Source organism: Microcaecilia unicolor, chromosome 2 (assembly GCF_901765095.1).
Source record: "Microcaecilia unicolor chromosome 2, aMicUni1.1, whole genome shotgun sequence".
In the NCBI taxonomy this organism is placed as follows: Eukaryota; Metazoa; Chordata; class Amphibia; order Gymnophiona; family Siphonopidae; genus Microcaecilia; species Microcaecilia unicolor.
The window spans coordinates 528,832,400-528,857,641 of NC_044032.1; the positions used below are offsets into that span (position 1 = coordinate 528,832,400).

The following is a 25,242-nucleotide window of genomic DNA, read 5'->3' on the forward strand; positions in this document are numbered from 1 at the left end:
CAGCTTGGTAAAAGGGGCCCTTAGACCTAGGGTACCTGTGAGCAAGTAAATGCAGCAGGAACGTGCACATCTTACAGTATTCTGTAAGTTATGTGCATAAGTGAAAACCCTGCCTATTGCCCACCCATGTTCCGCCTATGTGTATACTCTTCTATTTATGTGCTATGCCACTTATGCGTGCCCTTACAGAATAGTGCTTTGGCGCTCTTTTCACACTTTCCTGAGTAAGTACATACTTTCTCACTAGTATTGTAAACATATATGTGCACAAGAAGGTACACATATGCTGATGCCTAGGTAATGGAATTGCCCTTTAAGTGGATAAATTTTATTAGGAGTTGCCTACGTTAGGTGGCAAAGATACAAGTAAATGCTAGTATTCTAGTCACATACATGGATAACTGACCATTTTCTGGCTATATGGTAATCTGTAAGTATGCAAGAAAATCTGCACCAAAAAATGAAATATTCAACACGTGGATTAATTCTGAAAAGGGAACCATTTGACCTGCACACACCAACAAAGTGGAGGAAAAAAAACCCTCAGCATTACCACTCAAGCCAACCAGAGTTTAAGGCATTGGGCAGAGCACACCATCACAGGTCAGAAAAAAACTGTACTTACTGTAGTGTACACCAATCTCTTCAGTTCCCACTATTCGCTAAGATCCAGCAGGTTTTAACTGGCAAAAACACAAGTATTATTTAAATTGTAGAGCTCTACCTCCTTTGTCAAAGGATAGCCAATCACATTACAGACCCATTCAAAACAAGGCAGACCATTCAACTCTCACATTCAGTCCAGTTCAGTGCTCATGATACAGGATATTTACTCCTGATGCAGCTTTAGCGAAGCGGGGATCCCCTGTTGGTTATCGGGGATCTATTTGTTGCAGATATGAAGATATGTAGTATGAAGACAGTGTGAGATAAGTGGATTCAGTTGGTGCCTAAAAGTTACGTATGCTTCCCGACAATAGGCGCTATTCTATAAACGGTGCCCAATTCAAAGTGTAATTTATAGAATAGTTGCTTAGCACTCATTTTTTTCAACGCCATATATAGAATCCAGGGGATTGAGGGCAATTCTATAAACCAGGCACTAGCTAACTTTCATATTCATGTTATGCATGTAAATGCTTAGAATACTAACACATATGCGCACTTATGCATGTATATGCCATATGCTGCTTAAGTGCTATTCTGCAAATGGCTGCAAAGAGGCCCTTTTACTAAAGGGTGTTAACTTCGCATAGTGCAGTTGGTGCAGGCTATGGCAGAAATGTGTTAAAGCATTTTAGTAAAAGGTATGTTTAGTGCATTATTTGCAAGGGAGTGTACATAGAGGTGAAGCAAGGGCAAGACATAAACAGGGCTCTCACTTACGTAACGTGGGGGGGGGGGGCATTTTCGATATGTCTAAGTCCAACTTTGGACATTTTACCCAAAATGTCCAGACTCTGAATTGCAAATTTAGCGATTTTCAAAACAGCAAAATGTCTATCTTTATTTTTCAAAAATGGCCACTTGCTAGATGTGTTACGCTCTGTGCATTTCTCTTTTTGGTCCATTTTTGCAAAAAAAAAAAAAAAAAAAAAAAGGCCAAGTGGAAAATGCACAAAATCAAGCAATTGGGATGTAGGAGGAGCCAGAATTCTTAGTAGACTGGACACACAGACATCCCAGGAGAGCAGTAGGGCAACCTAGGGGGCATTGCAGTGGACTTCACCTAATAGCTCCCAGGTACACATCTCACCCTTACTCCCTTATATTATATGGTGATCCCTCCAAAACCCACCAAAAACCTACTGTACCCAACTATACACCACTAAAATAGCTCTTATGGCTGCAGGTGTCACCTATATGTGGTTATAGTAGGGTTTGGGGGGACTGACACTTCTACCACAAGTGTAACAATTAGAGTAGATTATGAACCTCCACAGCGCACTACACCGACCTGGGCTACTCCAGGGACCTGCTTGTTGCTCTGATAGGACGGGCCATAACATCTGAAGCTGTCATAGAGGCTGGTATGTTTGGGGGGTTGGAGGGGGTCAGTGACCACTGGGGGAGTAAGGGGAAAGTCATTCCTTTATTGCTTCAGTGGTCATCTGGTCATTAAGGACACTTTTTTGTGACTTTAGTCATTATTAAAACAGGTATAGCTCAAAACATCTTAGTTTTAGTCCTGGATATTTTTGTTTTGTTCCATTATAGCAGAGAAACATCCAAGTATTAGGAATGCCCTAATCTCAACCTTGATATGCCCCTTTGTGATTTGGATGCACTGCAGACGAAATGTGTAGATAAACATCTGCAAAATAGGTTTTGAAAATAGCAATTTGAGCATTTTGGCAAGCAAAATGTCCAAATGCTGCTTTATGCCACTTTTAAATGTTTTTCTTTTTCAAAAATGAGCCCCATATAATACTGTAAATTACAGGCATCCCTGTTGTGATTACACCAGCTCTGTGACTGTGTGTGTGTGTCTTAATGTTCAACATAGTAAAACCAGATTATTCTAGTATTCTCTACTGGTGCCTAGGTTCCATTGTAGAACAGGCCACTACTGCATGCCTTTCAGGCTCCTACATGGAAGTACCCAGTTATAGGGTTTCTCTTATAGCCCCTAAGGTGAATTTTTAAATGCCTTTTTATATGCAAAAAATCCTTCGTAAAATTATTATTATTATTATTATTTATCTTATTTATAGGGGTCTTTTTACTACGGTGCACTAATAGATTTTGCACACACTAACAATTAGAGTACACTAAATGATAAGATGTCCATAAGATTATCATTTAGGGCCCTGTTTATTAAGCCGCACTAGAGGCATGCTAGTGTTTTTAGCGTGCTCTAATGATTAGCGCATACTAAATGCTAGAGACACCCATAGGAATATATGGGTGTCTCTAGCATTTAGCGTGCACTAATTTTTAGCACACACTAGAAATGCTAGCGCACCTTAGTAAACATGACCCTTAGTCTTATCATTGAGGGACCTGTTTACTAAGGTACTCTAGCATTTTTAGTGTGTGCTAATTGCTAGAGACACCTATATATTCCTATGGGTGTCTCTAGCATTAGCACATGCTAATTTTTAGTGTGTGCTAAAACCACTAGTGCGCTAGCATTTTTAGCATGCACTAAATGCTAAAGCCACCCATATGTTCCTATGGGCGACTTAGCATTTAGCACATACTAATCATTAGCGTTTGCTATAAATGCTGGCATGCCCTTAGCACAGCTTAGTAAGCAGAGCCCTTAATGTCTTATCATTTAGTGACCACTAATCATTAGTGCTCTCTAAATCTGTTAGCACACCTTAGTAAAAAAAAATCCCTTAATGATTACTTTTAAACATATGTACACAGTAATTTTATATGTACCAAGCTGTGCATATAAAATGCTGCTCTGCAGGCCCGTGTTGCTTATAAAATAGCTCCTCAATTACCTTAGGTTAGGGTAGAATCCCCATAAAATCATATTTTAAGTTTTATTTTTACTTCTAGTTTCCATTTATTACTAAGGACATAGAAGAATGTTTATACATGTGGAATCCTGATAATATAAAATCAAATACACCGCATATGGTGTTGCAGTTATAACAGATTATTTGCGCAGTGAATGTATGGACAGATTTGATTTGTTCACAAACGTTTCCTGAGCTACAACTGCTTTAGGAAATATACCACTATATCTATCATCTACAAATGCACACAGTTTCATTTTTATTTCTGGTGTTGACTCATTAAAGAATATCCAGTCACACTGTATGTGTTGCTTCACTGAAATATTTTTTTTTAATGATATGTTAATGCTTTTGAGATGAGAGTTGGAAAGGCCTGAGCGAGGGAGGAATTTGAGTTAACAGATGTCCCATATGGCAAACTACTTGTTCCAAATCTGTTTCGGGTTTTGTTTGACTTCATTATCCACAGATCTATATTTGTCTACTAATTTGGTATAATGCATTGCAGTCATTCAGTGGTTTACTATTAGTCTTTCTGGCCAATTCATAGAAAAACAACAGCACTGGGTTTTGCCAGTCAGAACGTGTCAGATGCTCAAGCTGCATTGACTTCTCAATGCTACAGATCAGCTCTTGTAGAAAATAAGTCATTAAAATGAGGATGAAAAATACAAATTAGACATATGATGCTCCCTTGGTTGCAAAATGCACACAAAGAAGATGTAAAATCATCATAATCACAAAACTTGCATGTTTTACAACCAAGGCAGAACATTTTAATGAGATATTTCAGGAAGAAGGCAACAATAGCGCCACAGACACATTTTAAAAGACCATAAGTATATGAATTATAAATTTAGAGCATTTCAAGTCAGGAATATTAGTGAATGAATACTGATTCAAAAGGGTCCAACATTACTCTGTATTCATTTAGCGTGCTGGTTGAATTATTGATCTTCTGCACAAACAAAATAATTCAGCAATGTAATATTTAAGCTATTTCATTTAAGCAAAATGGCCTCAAGTATTTGGATAGACACCTGACGATTAATGCTTTTCAAGCATGTTGTGGAATGTTAGCAGCATTCATTGATCCGGCAAGTGCCAATACCCAGAGTGCCTTTCTTTTTAAATTAGGAGCCACTGCAAAACGTTCTGCTCCATTAATGGTGTGAATTGTATGGGGGATGTTTTCAAGGGCATTGTGTTCAGTAGGTTTCTAACAGAAATGCAAATAGTGTATTTTGGTGTGTGTGTGTGTGTAGACAGGTTAAAAATATGATACAGCACAGCATCCTTCCATAGATGGATATATATTTGTAAAGACCTGATATCTAAATTAGTCCCTCCAAAATCATTAGTATGATGTTAACATTATTATTGTCGTCATTAATGTTTTTGATCTTAGTGTAGAGGTGAATATTGTAAGAAGCAGCACTGCAGAGAGCCATTTGCAGTTCTGAAAAAAGATGGCAGAACATTTTTTCCCTGTACGTATATACCAAAACTACCCTGGAGTAAGGTCTCTTTCTGATCATACGCTGTAGATTTAAACTCTGTGAGAGTTTAAAATGGCAATACAAAAACGGGCTTCATAAATAACATTTTGCATTGATTCACACACACACACAGACTCGCACACAAACCTTCACCTCAGAAGGGTTTGTGAGAAATATTATAGTTGTCATTCAGCCTGCCTTTTATTCTGTGAGGGAAGAGCTACATCTAACAAAGCAAAAGTGCAGACATCCTTCTTTCTGTTATTTGCTTTTAGAGACTTGACTGTCAGATTGACAAATGGACTCTGACAGAAGCAAAGGTAATTCAGAGCCCGTTCTCAGGTAGAAGAGACCCTAACAGACAGCGGGAAAACAGTCTCCTCACTGAAAAGCAGAAAAATGCATCATGTTAATATACTCCAAAGCAGGCAGCACTTCAAATAAATTTTAAAATGTCCATGCAGCTGAATTTTAATAGGATTCTGTAATACTAGCAGTTGAGAAGTATTGTACATAGCTTCCAACAAGAAAATGTATTGATTATCCAAATCAAAATTTGCATGGTCAAAAGTGAAAATCAATTACCAGGCAATGTTTTATTGTCCAAAGTATTATATTTCATGTCAGTCACATCTTTAACGATGGCAGTGCTCTGTATTTACTTTTTAGTGTCACCCAAGGTAACCAAGGAATTACAGAAGACTGTGTAAATTATAGTCCCTATGCACCCTGCAACTGCGGGCCGGCCAATCAATGTATCAAGAATGAAAAGACATGATGGACCACTGGAGACAGTTCAGTTTGTTATATTTGTCATACTGTCTAGGTCATCCAGAGGTGAAAGCTGGTCTGCATTCAGTTACATTGGTGGAACTATATTGTGACTTTTTAATTTTTAAATTTAGTTTAATTACATTTTTAGTGTGCAAGGAAGCAAAGATTTAAAAAAAAAAACCCAAAAAACTATTATTTATTTTCTGTAGCACCTTTAAGAATAAATTAACCCAAGACATTCTAAAGCAGGTACAATTGGAAATAAGCAGATTAGATAGCTATAGTATAGCAACATTTTTGGGGAGGGGTAATTTTATAATATGGTGCCTTTATAAAAACTTCAAAAAGACACTTGTTTTATAAAGACAAAATACACACACAGTACACACATACACATATAGTACCCTGCTAGTACACAAATCTGTCACTCAAATCTACACCAACTCCAAAGAAAGTGTAAATGTATAAATATACATAATCTTATCACTTGTATTATATGAGAATTGTCAACTGCAAAATCTTATGAGATATTTCCCACATGTTAAAAATGTTTTGCATGCAGAAAATGTTTTTTATATTTACCACCTTAAGGGATGACTTTGCATAGGTCATCTAGGTGTCTAAACAAATGTCCAAGGTTGGACAGTTAAAATTATGAAAGTATATTATAAACTTGGCAAACGTGAAGCTTTTTATAAAATGCATAAAGAGCTGACACAAAAACACATATATTTGGTGCCTCTCACAATGAAAAAGTACATTTTATAAAGGAGATATTCTTTATAAAGAGTGGCATCACTAATGAATTTATAAGTATAAATAGTACTACATATATGTACTTCATAAAGATATGATTTTGCAACCTATGGGGCTCATTTTCAAAAGAGAAAAATGGCCAAAAAGTATCATAAAGCACCATGTTGGATAGATTTCTTCTCAAAACATCCAAATCGGTATTTTCAAAACTTATTTTGCAGATATTTATCTATGTATTTCATCTGTTATGTATCCAAATCACAAGAGGACATGTTGGGGGCATTTCAAAGGCAGGCATAGGGTGTGTCTAACACTTAGATGTTTTACAGCCATAATGGAACAAAACGAAAATGTCTAGGGTGAAAACTTCAACATTTTGATGTAGCCCTCTTTTTTATAACGAACAAGGCACAAAAAGGTGCCCTAAATGACAAGATGACCACTGGAGGGATTTAGGGATGACCCCTTCTTATTCCCACAGTGGCCACTGACCTCCTCCCATCACCAAAAAATAGTACTCACCAGCCTCTATGATAGCCTCAAATGTTATAGCCAGGTGTATTAGAGCAGCATGCAGGTCCCTGCAATAGAGCAGTGCACTGTAGACAGGTGAACCCAGACCCATACCTCCCCCTACCTATTACACTTGTGGTGGAAACTGTGAGCCTTTCAAAACTCACCAAAAACCCACTGTACCCACATATAGGTGCCCCCTTCACCCATAAGGGCTAATATACTGGTGTACAGTTGGGGGTTTTGGATGGGTTTTGGAGGGCTCAGCAGACAAGGGAGGAATGGTGAGATGTGTGCCTGGAAGCATTTATATTAAGTCCATAGCAGTGTCTCCTAGGATGCCCCATTGCTCTCCTAGGATGTCTGGGGGACCAATCTGCTAAAAATTCTGCCCCCCCCCCCCCCCTACATCCCAATGTCTTGACTTTCTATATTTTTCACTTGTGTTTTTTTTTTTTTTTTTCAAAAAGGCCTGAGAAAATAAATACACAGAGCACAAAACCTTGTTACAAACAGAATTTTTGAAAATGGTCATGATTTCTATTCAGATTTGGGACATTTAGCACAAAACAACCAAAGTCCGACAAACATCATATTGATAATGTCCCTACACACCTGTACATGGCACAACTGACGCATAGGATTTGTAAACCTGCATCTCCATTCTCTGAAATGCAAACTTAATATAAATGCTTCCAGATAAACATCTGCAAAATAAGTTTTGAAAATACCGATTTGGATGTTTTGAGAAGAAATCTATCCAAAATGGTGCTTTATGATACTTTTTGGCCATTTTTCTCTTTTGAAAATGAGCCCCATAGGTTGCAAAATCATATCTTTATGAAGTACATATATGTAGTACTATTTATACTTATAAATTCATTAGTGATGCCACTCTTTATAAAGAATATCTCCTTTATAAAATGTACTTTTTCATAAAAAATTTTTAAAAAGTCCTCCTCACAGCTATTTTCAAATAAGAAATACGTTGGGATTTCCTGTTCACAAATATGTGAGAAGGACTTTCTTACACCAAAAACTCCCAAAATGAACAGCCATTTTCCAAAATGAAATGTCCAAAATATGAATGCCAAAAAAGTAGGCAAAATACATCTGTCTGGCATCATGTCTACAAAAATGGCAACACAGATGTCTCTGCAGAGCAGAGGGGCAGCTAGTGGTCAATGCAGTGGACTTTAAGCAAAGGGACCCAGTTACAAATCCCACCTTAATTCTATTATATTACTGTGAGTCCTCCACAGTGCATTTTTTCTAGTGAAAAAAGGTGCCTGTACTCAAATGCTAGGCCACTCTTCAAGGGTGGGGTGATCACTGAGGGACCCACCCAACAATAGCTAGGCCTCCCACAGAACCTATGACAAGGCAGAATTGGTTTGTAGAGCCTGAGTTCTTTCATTAAAACTTGGGGTCTGTGGGTCAATTTAGGCAGACAATGGAAAAGGTGCCGGCACTCAGTACCCCCTCAAAAAAAGCTCTGGAGGGGCATAATCGAACAGAAACGCCTATCTCCATGGGCGTTTATCTCCGAGAACGGGTCCGTGAAGGGGCGGACCGAATCGTATTTTCGAAAAAACATGGATGTTTATCTTTTTTTGAGCTGGGCGTTTTTGTTTTTCAGCGATAATGGAAACCGAAAACGCCCAGCTCAAAAACGAATAACTCCAAGACATTTATTCGTGGGAGGGGCCAGGATTCGTACTGCACCGATCCACCTCACATGCCAGGACACCAACCGGGCACCCTAGGGGGCACTTTTACAATAAAAAAAAAAAAAGGTAAAACAGCTCCCAGGTGCATAGCACCCTTCCCTTGGGTGTTGAGCCCCCAAAATCCCCCTCAAAACCCACTGCCCACAAGTCTACACCATTACTATAGCCCTAAGGGGTGAAGGGGGGCACCTACACGTGGGTACAGTGGGTTTGGGGGGCGGTTTGGAGGGCTCCCATTTACCAGCACAAGTGTAACAGGTGGGGAGGGGGGATGAGCCTGGGTCCACCTGCCTGAAGTCCACTGCTCCAGTGACCTGCATACTGCTGCCAGGGAGGTGGGTATGACATTTGAGGGTGAAAATAAAAAGTTGTGAAACGGCATATTTTGTGGTGGGAGGGGGTTCGTGACCACTGGGGGAGTCAGGGGAGGTCATCCCCGATTCCCTCCAGTGGTCATCTGGTCATTTAGGGCACTTTTTGGGGCCTTATTCGTGGAAAAACAGGGTCCAGGAAAAGTGCCCTAAATTCTCGCTAAAAACGCATATTTTTTTCCCATTATCGGCGAAAGGCGCCCATCTCTGATTGGCAGATAACCACGCCCCAGTTCCGCCTTCACCACGCCTTCGACACGCCCCCATCAACGTTGTCCGCATCCGCGACGGAGTGCAGTTGAAAACGTCCAAATTCGGCTTTTGATTATACCGCGTTATTCGTTTTTGTGAGATAAACGTCCATCTCCCGATTTAGGTCGGAACTTGGGCGTTTTTCTCGTTCGATTATAAGCAGGCTGGTCTTCCAACAGGTAACACCTACTGTAAATAAAGGTACACCACTACAATTGCCATCATGTTTGCAGGTGTCTTATAAATTCAAGTACATTAGGAATTTCTATGTTTCAGGAGGGCTCACATGTTTCTATGGAAATAAAAGAGTTAAAGTGGGAGTTACACTGGGTCTCATTGTTCAATGTCCACTGCACTGACCACTATGCTACTCCTTATACTTGCTTGCTGCTCTATTAAGAATGGCCATTATATCTGAAGCTGTCATAGAGCCTAGTATCCATTGTCATGTTTCATTCTTAGTGAAGTAGGAGGGGTTCAGTAACCACTAGGAGATGAAGGAGGGATTATGCTTTCATCCCTTTAGTGGCCAGTTGCTTAATCAAGGCACCTTTTTGTACCCTAGACATGATTGAAACAGAGCTAGTTAAAAAAACATTCTTTTTTGCCTTGGACATTTCTTCCTGTTCCATTATCATTAAAAGACGTCCTAATTTTGGGCCCACCCTAGTTCCATCCAAAACATGCCTCCAACATGCACACTTGCTATCTGGATGAATTGCAGAGTAAAAATTCCAAATTATGCCTTTTGAAAATCATAATTTGGACGTTTGCACAGATTAACATTTTTGTGGCCATTTTGAAATCCATCTGCTTCGAAAATGAGTGCCAGTGTGTCACTAAAGGAACCTTCAATTTTAATGTACAAATATCTCTACAATGTTCAGTCATGCAGGTTTTAAACAATTGTCGAATTGGAGGAGAAGTATGCTTTTTCCTGTTGCTATTTCTTGCTTGAATTTCACTAAGAGAGTAATTAGTACTGTTTCAGTGCTATGAAGGGGGTGAAATCCTGATTGTGATTCATGTAATATTGAGAATTTGTTTAGATAATCAGTAAGTTGCTTGGTTACCATACTTTCCATCAATTTGACTACCAGTGGGATTGATGCTACTGGTCGGTAGTTGGTGATTTCGTTTGTATTTTTCTTGGTGTCTTTTGGTATTGGGGTGAGTAGGATGTTGCTGTTTTCCTTGGGGAAGAGACCTTGTTGAAGCATGTAGTTTAGGTGGGATGTGTCAGTTATGAAGTGGTCAGGGGCGGATTTTATTAGGTAGCTGGGGCAGGTATCCAATTTTACAGTGGGTGTTAGAGAACCTTTTGATCACCTGGGTGACTGTTTCGGTGGAGAGGGGAATGAAGTTTGACCAGGTACTGTCAGCTGGGTATTCTCCGGGGGTTGGAGCTAGACTATTGATGAAGTTTTCGCTATCGGTATTGTCCTGAGGTAGCGTGTTGCATAGGTTTGTAATTTTTTCATTGAAGTATTTAGCAAGTTTGTCTGCAGATGGAATGTCAGTATTGGTTGTGGTGACCGTCGTAGTGTCTAGTAATTTGTTGACGAGTTGGTATAGTTTCTTCATGTCTTTGTGATCAGGCCCTATTTAAAAAGTTTATGCTATGAAGGGGTCCTTTGACTAAGCTGTGCTAAGAAATGGGCTTAGCATGCCCTTACATGGTCCTTTCCCATGCTATGCCAATTTCAGTTTGTTTCATTCATGGCCATACACTACTGTTAAAATTAGCATACAACCATTTAAAAAAGCTACTGCGCGATCTCTTACCATCTCCTATTTAGGTGGCATTAAGGGCTCCCACATTATGGATGCGCTAACCAGTTAGTATGGTGGGAATGTGCATGAACCAGCTGATTAGCACATCCAGGCCCATTCTCCACCCCGGACATGCCCCCACAAAACAAAATACCAAAAAAATAATTACTGTGTGGTTAGTGTGCACAAATGGCAAAGCTAACATGGAATGCTTTAGCACATCCTGCCATTTAAGCTGCATTAGACAGGTGTTAACACCTAACAGCTTGGTAAAAGGGCCTCAAAGTGATTTGAAAATTCATGCTCAGAATATGGCAACATGTTTCATCTATAGAGGTAATCGCATTACAGTTATAAAATGTGTATACAAACAGACTATGAATGTTGATTGTCAACTATTGTTGGCACCATGGAATAGTACCAAGGGTGACAAATTGATGTGTGTATTAATTTTTGTTGCCGGGACTCATTTCATTAGAAGGAACATTTTGAAGTACTGGTTGATATTACAGACTTATCCTGATTTTCAGACTCCACCCACATTTGCTTATACACAGCTGAAAAATTGTAAGTGCATTCTAAAGCTAAAATGGCGGTAAGCTCCACCTTACTGGCTTCAGTCCCCATAATGGGCTAGATAAGCTCATGCCATCTCCTGTTCTCAATCTAACCTCCTTGTTTTAAACTCTGAAAAATGTCCAGACATTTCCCGTCTTTCTATTTTCTGGACATTAATGTAAAATTCAGTGAATTTCTGAAAAAAAGACAGGCACTAGACAGTTCTAACTTTGTGAGTCCTGAGCACATCTCACATGTGGATACATTGTATTTATAAAGTTTGTCAGTTGCTTATTCTGGACCTGCTCACAGTATTTAGGAGTAGTTGTGGGGGCTATTTTTGGACATGGGACAATTTGTGGGGTGGTGGGACAGTTGCAGGAGGTAGTTTTTGAGGTGTTGTCAGTTATGGATTGGGAAGTTTGGGGGAGATAGGTTCAGGGCTTTAGTTTTTGTGGAGTGGTGGTATAGTTTCAGGTGGTAGTTTTTGAGGGCGGGGCAATTTATATGGTGGTAGGATGATAGGGGAATAGTGTTTTGGAGTGGGGCAGTTTACAAGGGTACTCATGGGGGAGGGGCGGTTTGGGGTGTTGTGGCATATGGGCATATTGTTTGAGTGTGGGGGTGATATGACAGTTGCAGGGGTAGTTTTTGAGGATAGGGCAGTTTGTGGGGTGGTGTTTCAGTTGTAGGGGGTAGATTTCAGCTGTGGGGCAGTTGCAAAAGGGCAGGTAGTTTTGGGGCAGTAGGAACAGTTTGGAGGTTTGGAAAAGTAGAGGATTTCACCTTTTAAACTGTATTGCACTGTTCTCTGACTGCTACTTTTGACTCTTAAGTATCAATGATACAGAAGCTGGATGTTCTGTCCCATAAAAATACATTGGGCTATATTTTTGAAGGATTTGGCCCATTTTCAGACCCAATCTTTTTACTGATTTTTCCCATATGCCAAGTTGCATTGAGCCATTCGATGGGGGAGGAGATCTTGTTTCTCTGGAACCCCAGTCCAATTTGGCCCAATTATGAACTCAATGGGCCCGATATTCAGTGCAAGTTAACTGGCCGGGAATAGCCGCTGACCAGCTAATTCAAGTCTCAGCAGATAACAAGTAATTTTCAGCAACATTTAACAGTTATCACCACTGACAATGCCCAGTTAGCACCAAAAATAAAGTCAGCGATGTTGGGGACATTCTGGGGCCATGACCAGTTAGGTCTCAATATTTGAAACTTAACTGACAAGGCTTAGTGGCCAAATAAGGCCACATAAAAAGAGCAGGCCTGTATTTGCCCACTAAGCCATGGCCGGTTAAGTCTGAATATTGACTTAACCAGTAATGCAGTAGCTAACATTGAAAAACCTGAATAATCAATGCCAGTCACCGAAAATAATCTGGTATTGAATATACGGGTTGAACGTTGGCAGTGGGCAGTCAACGCGCTGCCTGCCGTTGACTGAATATCAAATGGAATGTGTCTTTTTACTGGTTTTTCCCTCATGCCAAGTTTCATCCCATTTAGTTACACTTTCAAAGTGTTATTTTGCCTCCAGGCAGTCGGATAGACAGACACATTATTAACAACTTTTGTATAATTCTTTCCAACTTCTGTTGGGTTAGAAATAATAAAGAACTGTTTTTTGGCAGTTTGACATTATGTTGTCATGTATCATATACAGTTTTGCCTAAGCAAGGCTTAAATAATCTCTTTTCCAAATAGTACTTAAGGGTCTGTAGCTCTGGGGAGTGCCATGGAGAGAGTATTTGTTTGTATACACAAGACTTTTCTCTGCCTTTTCACTGCAGTCATTGTAGTGCCTTTGAGAAACTCTATGGTTAGAGTTGTCTTTTCTCTGATCGTATTCCAAACTCTGGTAGGGCCCATCTGTTTCAGCTGTTGTAGAGACAACTTGATTACAGAAAGAGCTATCCATGACAGAGGTATTCAATTTAAGTTACATTTATGGTTATATATTTCCAAATCAAAATCAGATAGTAATAACAAGGAACTCACTGTAATATTAGAGACATTTCTGATGTGAAACCATAGGGATTCTACTTTTAGCTACTGCCCCAAGTCATGAACATATCCTTCTGTGTTAGTCCATGCAAGTAAAAAATGGAACTGCTGAGCTCCATAGCACCATGATTAATGTTTTCAGCTTTTTTTAGTTACTCCTTCTCTCTCCTGTAGTTCAACAAATTGTATACAGGAAAATAATATTTGCTGGAAATAAATCTTATTAGACTTAGAGCTCTGGAAATTAAAATGTTTCTCACTTTTCTCAGTATATGTATATTGTTGACTTCATGGTGTTAAATTGAGTGCTGTTCAGATACAGTCCATGGAATTTAAAATCTTTTATTAACATGCATACGACAAGTTTTTGTTAGAGTAGTCAAGCACTGAAAAAGTTCACTAGCAAGGCATCAGATCAATTCTGGAAGCCTTTTCAGTGTGAGTTAAACAACTATTTCTCTGGGATGGTATAAATTCAATGGACCAAGCCTGGAGGCAGAGAATACCCTACATGACCCATGACAGCCCTATGGAAAAGGAATAACATATAGGAGCTGATTTTCTAAGGCTTTTCTACCATTGTACCTATGGTAGAAAAAGTTCAGTGAACCAGATCCATGGAAAAGACTATAGTACATGAGATAAAAATTAACTGGTATTAATTGAGAGATTTTGATTGCAAACTTGTTAAGAGGGGCATTTTCGATATGATGTCTAAATCTGATTTTTGCGAAAAACATTCAAAAATTCAATAGTGAACGATGCCATTTTCCAACCTGAGAAATGTCTTTTTTTTTGTCTTGAAAATGCCCATTTGCTAGATGTTTTTGTGCTCAGTGTGTCTATCTTTTAGGACCATTACAAAAAATTGTCCAAAGAGAAAATGGACAAAAACAAGTCATAGGGATGCATGGGGGACCAGCTTTTATAGAAGACTGGCCACACAGACATCCCAGCAGAGCAGTGGAGCACCCCAGAGGGCAAGGCAGTGGACTTGACATAAAAGGTCCCAAGTACACATCTCATTATTACCCCCTTATATTGTATGGTGAGACTCTGAAAGCCCACCAAAAATCTACTGTATCCACATATAGGTGTACCATATATGTGGGTACAGTAGGTTTTTGGTGAGTTTTGCAGGGCTCACACTTTCCACCAGGCTACTAGGCTACTCTAGGGACCTGCTTGCTGCTCTAATAGGACTGGCCATAACATCTGAAGCTGTCATAGAGGCTGATATGTACTGTTTCTTTTACATCTTTGTGGGGTAGAAGGGATTTATGCCTTAATACTTGCAGTGGTCAGTTAGAACACCTTTTTGTGACTTAATTGTGATTGAAACAGGTCTAGACCAAAACATCTAACTTTTAGTTCTAGACATTTATGATGGGGTATATATCCTATCATAAGTGAAGAAGGCCCTCCAGCTCCAGTGGTGTCCTAGGGCTAGATCTTCTAGAACTAAGGAACCCCAGCCTAAAAGGACTAGCCTTTGGTTTGGATTTTTGCTTTTATTTGGGATTATTACATTTGTCTTGGACTATTAACCCAAAAGGCCACATATTTACTAATCTGACTGGATGATCCTTATGGGGCGGAATTGAGCCTGGGAGGAGAGAGAGAGAGAGAGAGAGAGATCTTTACAGAGACTTGCCCTACACCTATGGGTGGCCAACAATATAGATCCTCTGCCCATACCTTCAAGTTGGTGATGGTAGGAATACTTGGTCCACACCTTTGGGTGAGTTGTGGCATGACACTGTTTTTGCTTTGTTTCATTATGGAAGAAAAACATTAAAGTGTTGGGAATGCCCAGCATGCCACCTTGTGATATGCATGCACTGGATCTAGTGCTCACAAATAGAGGAAGTGTTTCCAATGTCTAGGTGGGTGCCCACCTAGGCAATAGTGATCATCACACAATATGGTTTGATATAACAGCAAAAGCAGAGTGCAAATTTCAGACATGCTGATTTTGGTAAAACGGGGGAGTATTTGAAGAAGAAGCTGATGTCATAGGTAGGCATAGAAGAAGTGGAAACGCAGTGGTCCAAACTGAAAACTGCTATAAATATGGCAACAGATCTTTATACAAGGAAAGTAAACAAAACAAGAGAAACAGAAAGCCTATACAGTTCTCCAAAGAAGTGGCTGAAAAACTGAGTGCAAAAGAGGCTGCATTGAAGAAATACAAAGAATGCAACAAGAGGATCATGGAAAAGATTACCAGATTATACTCAAAGAAGTGAAGAGGGAAATATGGCTAGTGAAACATTATACTTATCTGAAACTAAACACCCATGCATATTCAAAAAGAACATTTTGGTCTATCTGAACTCTGAGCGCTGTCACAGGTAAACAACTGTGCTGTATTTACAGTTGTGAGTCCGTCTTCACAAGCTACTTGATGTAGAGCATATAGCTTCCAGTTTAATAGCTAATGTATCACTTTAAACAACAAAGCATTTCTCATATTTAGTTAAAATACTGATTTAGGTATTTACACTGTCAATCTCTGCCTTTCTGAATTAATCACTACCAAGCTAGCTTGCAGAAAGCTGATTGTCTCTGCCTTCAAAGGAAAATAGATCATAATTTGTTTTCATTAGGTCTCATGGACAAAAATAAAGAAAGAGATATTCAATATATTTCTCTATAGGGCTCATTTTCGAAAGAGAAGGATGCCCATCTTTCGACATAAATCGGAAGATGTTCGTCCTTCTCACAGGGTCGTCCAAATCAGTATAACTGAAAGCCAATTTTGGATATCTCCATCTGCTTTCCGTCGCAGGGATGGCCAAAGTTCAAGGGGCATATCGGAGGAGTAGCGAAGTCATGACTTGGGTGTGCCATAACACTTGGACATCCTTGACCCATAATCGAAAGAAACAAGGACGTCCCTGACGAACACTTGGAGGACTTTACCTGGTCGTGTTTTTCTTACGACCAAGGCACAAAACGGTGCCCGAAATGACCAGATGACCACCAGAGAGAATCGAGGATGACCCTCAAAAATTATATTTCAAAATATTGATTGCCAGCCTCAGATGTCATACTCAGGTCCATGACAGCAGTATGCAGGTCCCTGGAGCAGTTTTAGTGGGTATTGCAGTGCACTTCAGGCAGGCGGACACAGGCCCATTTCCTCCCTACCTGTTACATTTGTTGAGGAAACAGCGAGCCCTACAAAACCCACCAGAAACCCACTGTACCCACATCTAGGTTCCCCCTGCACCTGTAAGGGCTGTGGTAGTGGTGTGCAGTTGGGGGTAGTGGAGTTTGGGGGTCTCAGCACACAAGGTAAGGGAGCTATGTTCCTGGGAGCAATTTATGAAGTCCACTGCAGTGCCCCTAGGGTGCCTGGTTGGTGTCCTGGCATGTAAGGGGGACCAGTGCACTACAAATGCTGGCTCCTCCTAAGACCAAATGGCTTGTATTTGGTCATTTCTGAGATGGATGTCATCGGTGGTATTTTCGAAGCAAAAGATGGACGTCCATCTCGTTTCTAAAATACGGGTTTCCCCGCCCCTAGATCGGGATGTTTTACGAGGACATCCCTATCAAAACATGGATGTCCCTTTTCGAAAATGCCCCTCCACATGTTTCACATTTATGAGTCCTTTTACCAAATGGTGGTTAAAAAAAGCACTACGGTGGCATTGGCACAAGGGTTTGCCACATTGAGGTTCCCGTTAGGCACCGCTGGTAAGCGGCATTTTTTCCAGAAGGAAATGGCCGTGCACTAAGCCAAATCATTGGCGCTTGGCCATTTCTTGAGGGAACCCATACTGCCTCCTATTTAGGAGGTAGTAGCGGCTTCAGCTTTAGCCTGGCAGTAACTGGACAGCGATAACTGCTGGACACACCTCCTGCATTAGAAAATATAAAAGTATATTCTATTGCCATAGTTGCCACGCACCAGAAGCTGGAACTTCCGCCAGGCTCCTGAGGGATCCCGGCATTAGGACCAGTTTGGCATGGTGGTGACACGGCGGTACGACTACCACCGCTTCATAAAAGGGACCCTTAATAACTGTGGGGGTGGGAGGTGGAGATATATGGGGGAGAATATGCTTTATCTAGCCAAAAATATCCTCCCTACCATCTCCCACATCCAGATGCACCAAAAAATGTTGTGGATTCAGTTGGCTGCCTTGCTTCGCCTTAACGGAGCACTCTCCTGCTTATTGGTGATATGGGCAAGAAAAGAAAATGAAAAGAGGAAAAGACTAGTTTATTTTTTTTAATATAAAAACTTTTCAACGGTATAGACATCATCAAAAGTATTATCAACTTTTTATGAAGAATTCTAATCTCGTGTTCAGTTGGAAAAACTGTGGAAGCTATTCATAGTTAAATTATTAATTCTTTTACTGTCCTCTCTGTTTCTCTTTACCCACCTTGTAAGTTTTTCTCTTTGAATGTAACTGGAATTTTGACATAATCAATCACTGTATATCATTGAATTGACTGGAGTTCAATGACACTTCATTAGATGAATTCTTCTCGTATCCTTAGTGCACGCAGAGTATCTGAGTAAACCCATTTGCCACATTTCAATGAATCTTATAAACTAAGCAAATATAAGATATTTTGCTTTTCTGTTCTTTATATATAAGTTGGGGATACTTAGGGGGTCTTTTACTAATGATTAGTGTATGTTATTGGCTGCAGGACCCATAAGAATAAAATGGGTTCTGTTGCAAATAACATGCACCAACCTTTAGTAAAAGACCCCCTTAGTTTTATAATAAACTGTAGACAATATGTATGTTTACTTTCTAGGTGATAAAATCTTTTAAACAAAATACATTCACATTAATACCATAAAATTAAGAATGGATTTTAAAAAGAAGGAATTGGGAACATAATAAATGATAGAACATTAATTGTTCTCTTTATTGAATGTTTAGGCTATGCAATAAAACATTATAAATCCTAAACAATAAGAGGTAACAGTAAAGGTAACAAGGCAGTTGAATTGCAATCCACTTTGCTATTGCAATTTGCATTGAAAGGTGGTATATATAAGCCAAATAAACCATAAACCATATAGCAAATATATTCCCACAACAATAAATGACTTATCACAGTTTTATGGCCCTTTTCAAACATTAGCCAAGAAAGAAAAATAAACAGGTGATATAGATAACTTAAAAATTTTGTGAGAAAAAAACACAAAGGACACTGATGGCCCATAAGCGTAGGGTGTACCATTATCAAGCTGCTAGATGAGAATTGTCTAAGGTGCGATGTTGTATATTTAAGAGAGCTAGACTATTTTAGTTCTCATAAAAAAATGAGCATTTAAATGAGCAAAAAAACAAGGTTCTGTGGTTCAGGAATAAGGGAGTTATGGTCCCATCTTCAATATCTCTATCTAGCAGTCAAAACTTGGCAGTGGAGTCAGAAACCAAAGTGTTAGGGGTTGTGTTAGTCTCCTCACTCACATTATCCTCACACTTTAACCAGATGTGGAAGAAATCTCTATTCAAAATGAGACAGCTACGTCTGGTTTTATCCCTCTTCAACCAAAAAGTCTTTACACTGTTTGTTCAACTACTAATCTTACTGCAACTGGATTATTGTAATGTCCTATTTCTTGGTATTTAGTGTCAATATCACAAAAAATTGAAGATCATACAGAACAAAGCTGCTAGACTAATATTCAGATTGAACGATGCACCCCCCCCCCCCCCGCGAAATGACATCTCCCCCCCCCCGGCGAAATGACCCCTCCTGGGTGCACACCGCTGGGGGGGTGCCACGGCACACGCCTGTGGGCTCCGAGTTCGCTATGCTAACTTCGCTGGTTCGCTCCAGCTTCCTCTGCCCCAGAACAGGAAGTAACCTGTTCCGGGGCAGAGGGAGGGAGCTGCAGCGGACCAGTGAAGTTAGCGTAGTGAACTCGGAGCCCATAGGCACGCGCCACGGCACCCCCCAGCGGCGTGCACCCGGGGCGGACCGCAGCCACCGTCCCCCCCTTGGTACGCCACTGGATGCTAGTGACACAGTTTCATAAAGCTATCTGATATCAGATCTTTGGCTCTCTATTCCCTGTACTTGGAGTTAAACATGGAACTCTCTACCTACAGTCATCAGAGCAAATAATAGCTACCTTAGCTTCCAGAAGAGACTAAAAACCTTCCTCTTCCCAAAGACTGCTTCATAACAAACCAGTATCACATCTATCCACCTGATTTCCGAATTAAGTTCTTTTGATACATGTATAAACTTTAACAGTTTTTGCTCTGTCTCACCTATTAAGCAAACCGCACTAAACCCTGAAAAGGGGATTTTAGCGGTATACAAGAACTGATTTGGTTTGATTTGATAATAGATTACAATTGTGCATTTTGGTTGATTTATATTGCAAACTTTCATTTTTTCCATAGTAGTCAAGAGAGGTTCCATATTTCATAATATGTATTCTAACTGCTCTAATATAATTGTAAATAAATTGCCTTCCCAAAGGGACTATTACTGAAAATAGAAAATAAGGACCTAGTATTCAAAGGGTATGCTCCTAACTTTGGGGGTCATTTACTAAAATTTCTAGGAGGGGCATATCATGGGTGGAGAGTGGGTGTGGGATCATTAGCAACTAACATATTCGCTTTAGCGCATGTTAATTGGCTAATGCTGAGTTAATTTGAGAGCACTAAGTGCTTCCTAAATAGGAAGTGGTAAGTGCTTCTGTGTTAATTTTTGCAAGTCCCATGTGCTAATGGAAGATTAGCATGGGATCTCTGGGCACGCTATATAGAATCCGGGGAAAACTGCCTAACTGTAGGTGACTGCAATTAGGATCCCATTATTTTTACAAATCATACACTTACAAGGAAATGAAGGAGATCATTCTTATGGGGCACTTCTGTGCTAACTCATAAGAATGTAAGAAAAGAAATGCTGAGGCACACAGTACTCAAGGTGCAGTCACACCAGGGACCTATATAGAGGCATATACTCTGGTTTGTTCTCAATCTCTTTTGAAATAATCCACAACATTTTGGGCCTGGTATTCAAAAGGGTTTAACTGAGCAGGAGAGGCTCCTGCCCGATTAAACTCTGCTGAGGTGGCCGTCTGGAGTGGAAGAGTGGCCTAGTGGTTAGGGTGGTGGACTTTGGTCCTGAGGAACTGAGTTCAATTCCCACTTCAGGCACAGGCAGCTCCTTGTGACTCTGGGCAAGTCACTTAACCCTCCATTGCCACATGTAAGCTGCATTGAGCCTGCCATGAGTAGGAAAGCACAGGATACAAATGTAACAAAAAAAATATTCAGCAGCACTTGAGCCATTAGTACCTCTGAATATTGCCTGTGGCCACCCAAACATTTTACTGGTTAGTACTGGGGCAGTCCATGAGAGGAGGCAGAACTTAGCCTGTTAGAGGTGATATTCAGATCACTAACCAGCTAAGTAAGCAGAAAAATTAGAACAACAAAATGGCTGTCTTTTATCTGCTGAGCTAATTGGGTACCGGTCTGAATTGTGGCTGGTGACCGGTTAACTTCTGGGTGACCGCACATACCAAGATATTCTTGTCCAACTGCACTAAGATCCCCGTTAAGAATCCATCCGTATTTTCGAATTGGTAAAAATTACCGTTTTGGAAATACGGATGGATTCCCAAAGAGAATCACATGCAAATGAGCTGCTCACTGCTTTTGCAAACAGGGCTCATTTGCGTGAAATGGGGGGAATCCAGTCGGCCAGCTGAGCATGCGTAGAGCAGCCAGTCGCTAAGCATGGCTGCTCTACCAATGCCACAGATGGCTTTCATATACGCAGCTCTTTTTTCCCTGCTTGCACTGTCTCTTTGAAGATTAATACTCATTACCCCATTGCGTGAGAACTCTGATTAGGTAATGACTGAAAGTTTGATTCATCATTGCATCTGTTTTTGTTAAGCCACTGTTTTCTCTCTATCCCTCCACTGATGGCACAAATGCTGTTTCTTAAAGGAAACCTTTTACCTTCAGTCAATCAACAGAGAGGGGGTCTGGATGATTCTGACGGGCTGGAATTCTTCCCTCCATCCCTTCCCTCTACTGTTCAGCTGTCATGCTAGGCAGTACCGACAGCTCCTGACCACCCGTTAAAATTTTAGACAGTAAAGGTAGGGGCTGCTTCTTGTATCGGGTCAGAAGACGACTGTGCAACACATTGCATTCACATTTGTATAGTGATTAGCTCATTATAATAGCTTTGCATACAACTTTCATTAGCTGAATAGCTCAGAGAACCCCTTTGTGCATGTCTCGTTGTATTCCTTGCTCGCTAAACTGGCTAGAAATGGTATAAAAACTACGTTGCTGACTCATTAGGTTTTGTGCATCTGGGCCTCAGTGCCTGAGCCCAGACATGAATTTCCGGCTGTCAGCAGCTTAAAAAATACTGACTTCTGTAGACTGAATACCTACCCCTTTATTTATTTTTAAGTGGCCATGGCAAATAGGGCTGAAAATTTCAATGTATTGGAGACCATTCAAGACATACTTTACCATAGCCAGTAATGTCCATACGCCGCTGGCTGCATTAAAAACCCATTGTTAATGCTCTGTTTATTAATAGCTTTATAAACTGTTATATTCTTGAAAATGACCACATTAAATTGCTCTATTAACCCATGTTGCTGAACAGTTTTAATATAATTCTGAGCATACTGTATAAATCCTAGCATATAGAATATAATTGACATATACTTAGACTGCACATATAGGGAGATCACCCTTCCTAACAAGGAATGTCTGTCTTCCTTGGCCATTGAAGAATGATTTATTCATACTGTCTCTGGATTTATGTGAAACAGGCTGGTAAAGTTTGCGATTTATGTGAAAAATTACTGAGATGTGCAGCTGATACATGGTTTCCCAATTTGTATATATATGTCCCAGAGGCTGAATCAAAAAGGCTTTTTACCCAGTCTGTGTGTATGGAAAAAGATGTAATGAATTAGACCCTTACTGGAAATTTTCAATAGCCCTCCTAGGTGTAAAATCCGAACATTGTTTTGCACTTGGGAATCTAGTAGGTGAATGTCAAGGAAAAAGGGCGGCCCTGACGAGCACTTGGACGACTTTACCTGGTCCTGTTTTTCTTACGACCAAGGCATAAAAAGGTGGCCGAAATGACCAGATGACCACCAGAGAGAATTGGGGGATGACCTCCCCTTACTCCCCCAGTGGTCAATAACACCCTCCCACCCTCAAAAAACATCTTTCAAAATATTTTTTGCCAGCCTCAGATGTGATACTCAGGTCCATGACAGCAGTATGAAGGTCCCTGGAGCAGTTTTAGTGGGTGCAGTGCACTTCAGGCAGGCAGACCCAGGCCCATCCCCCACCCTACCTGCTACATTTGTGGAGGAAACAGCGAGCCCTCCAAAACCCACCAGAAACCCACTGTACCAACATCTAGGTATCCCCCTTCACCTGTAAGGGCTATGGTAGTGGTGTACAGTTGTGGGTAATGTTTTTTTGGGAGGGTGTTGGGGGGCTCAGCACACAAGGTAAGGGAGCTAAGTTCCTGGGAGCATTTTATGAAATCCACTACAGTGCTCCCTAGGGTGCCCAGTTGGTGTCCTGGCACGTCAGGGGGACCAGTGCACTACAAATGCTGGCTCCTCCCATGACCAAAGGGCTTGCATTTGTTTGCTTCTGAGATGGGCGTCCTTGGTTTCCATTATCGCTGAAAATCAGAAACGACCAAGTCTAGGAACAACCATCTCTAAGGACGACCTAAATTTCAAGATTTGGGCATCCCCGACCGTATTATCGAAACGAAAGATGGACTTCCATCTTGTTTCGATAATACGGGTTTCCTCGCCCCTCCATCGGGATGTTTTGTGAGGATGTCCTCAACAAAACTTGGGCGTCCCTTTCGATTATGCCCCTCTTAGAGTCCTCCGGTAATATGGAGGCTTTATGTTGGAGGGGATTTGGAAAGGTTGGTACATATGAGCACTTCTGGTGGGACTGTATAAAAAGTGATTGTTTTTGGAATGAAGTGTGGTGGAGAAGAATACTTGTGGATCTTTGGTAATTTTTACTTTTAGCTGCAAAAATGATATTTGCACGTGCATGGAAATGTCCCAAGGCTCCAACATTTCATGCATGGAGGAACGTTTGTGAAGAACTTTGTAGATATGAACAGATAACAGCAGCACTGCATGGCAAAAGGGAACAATATGTCCAAAAATGGCATCTGGTAGTTTGGTGATTAATGATATTAATGGTTTTTTTCTTAGCGCTCTTGGTTACTGTCCATCCTAATCTGCTATACTTGGTTACTAGGGACGTTTATCTATCTATGTGTTGTCTATTTACTTGTGCGCCTATTTAATTGGTTAATATTAGTTATTTACTGAGTTAAATCTATCCTAGCTTTGGAGGTTGAACTGTCAGTTTCTGGGATGGGGAGGGGGGAAAGGGAGGGTTCTGGGTAGTAGGCTTTTTAAGATTTTGGTTTACATATGAATTGGGGATATTTTGAGGGGAGTTTTTGTTTAGTGTTCTAAATTGCACATTCTGGGTGATAGTCTTATTTGATATGTTGTTTGGTTTATGTAAAGTGTTTTTAGGATGTTTAATAAAATGGATTTAACTTTTTTTAATGGTGCTAAAAAAAACACTAAACAAGTGCATTTTTAGCACCTTTCTAAAATAAAGGTGCTAAGGTGCAAAACAATTTGGCATTATGGCTAGATTCTATATAATTCCATGTGGAAAAAATACACCTAGACATATGCTGTAAAGTGCGCCTAAATTTTATAGAATAGGCTTACATTGTCACACAGTATATAGATTACGTTGAGCGCCTCTCCACATGACCAAGTTTAGCAGTTTATAAAGAATACAGAAGGCTTAGAACATAATACAAGTTGTGTTTTTCTTTTCTTTTTTTTACTCAATTGCAGCTTTGTTAAAAGGGTTTGTTTTAGCTATTGACTTACTATGTATGTTGTTACCTTTCCCCAGATATGCCTTGGTTTTGACAGTTTATTAACTGTATTGAATTACTATGGATGTATGCAGGATATAACCATTGTATTAGTGTTAGTATTAGTATTAGTAATGTTATAATGTAGTAGACGATGGCAAAAAAAGACCAATTGGCCAATCCAATCTGCCTAGTTAATTCTATCCACACTTGTTATTAATTAACACAAAAATGTGTATTACAAGTTAGTCAGTCAAGCATTTAGTTCTATAAAAGGTACACTTTTGGACCTTCTAGACTTCAATTGTGAAAAATCCATTAAAGGGTAAACAGCTGTATGCTTAGGTCTTCAGGGGTACCTTGCCATCCTTCCATTCTGCATCTGAGGGTATTATGTGATCCCTTCAGGATTGCCTCTTCAGCAAACAGCATCATTAAGAAATGTGTAACAATGAAGACAGGATGATGAGCAGTCCGAGATCCCTTGTGCAGGGAGGACAGGCAGGCTTGTGGAAATACTCCAGATTGTCTGAGAGTATCCAGGGAAGCAGTCATGGCTTTAGCCATTTCATGCAGATCTTCT

The 25,242-nt window shown here is 40.2% G+C and overlaps 1 protein-coding gene across 3 annotated transcripts in view; it reads left to right on the forward strand.

Annotated features, from left to right (window-relative positions):
* LOC115461459 (protocadherin-7-like) overlaps positions 1-25,242 on the forward strand; it is a 1,080,138-nt gene that overhangs the window by 848,679 nt on the left and 206,217 nt on the right. The gene's annotated exons all lie outside the window — the stretch shown is intronic.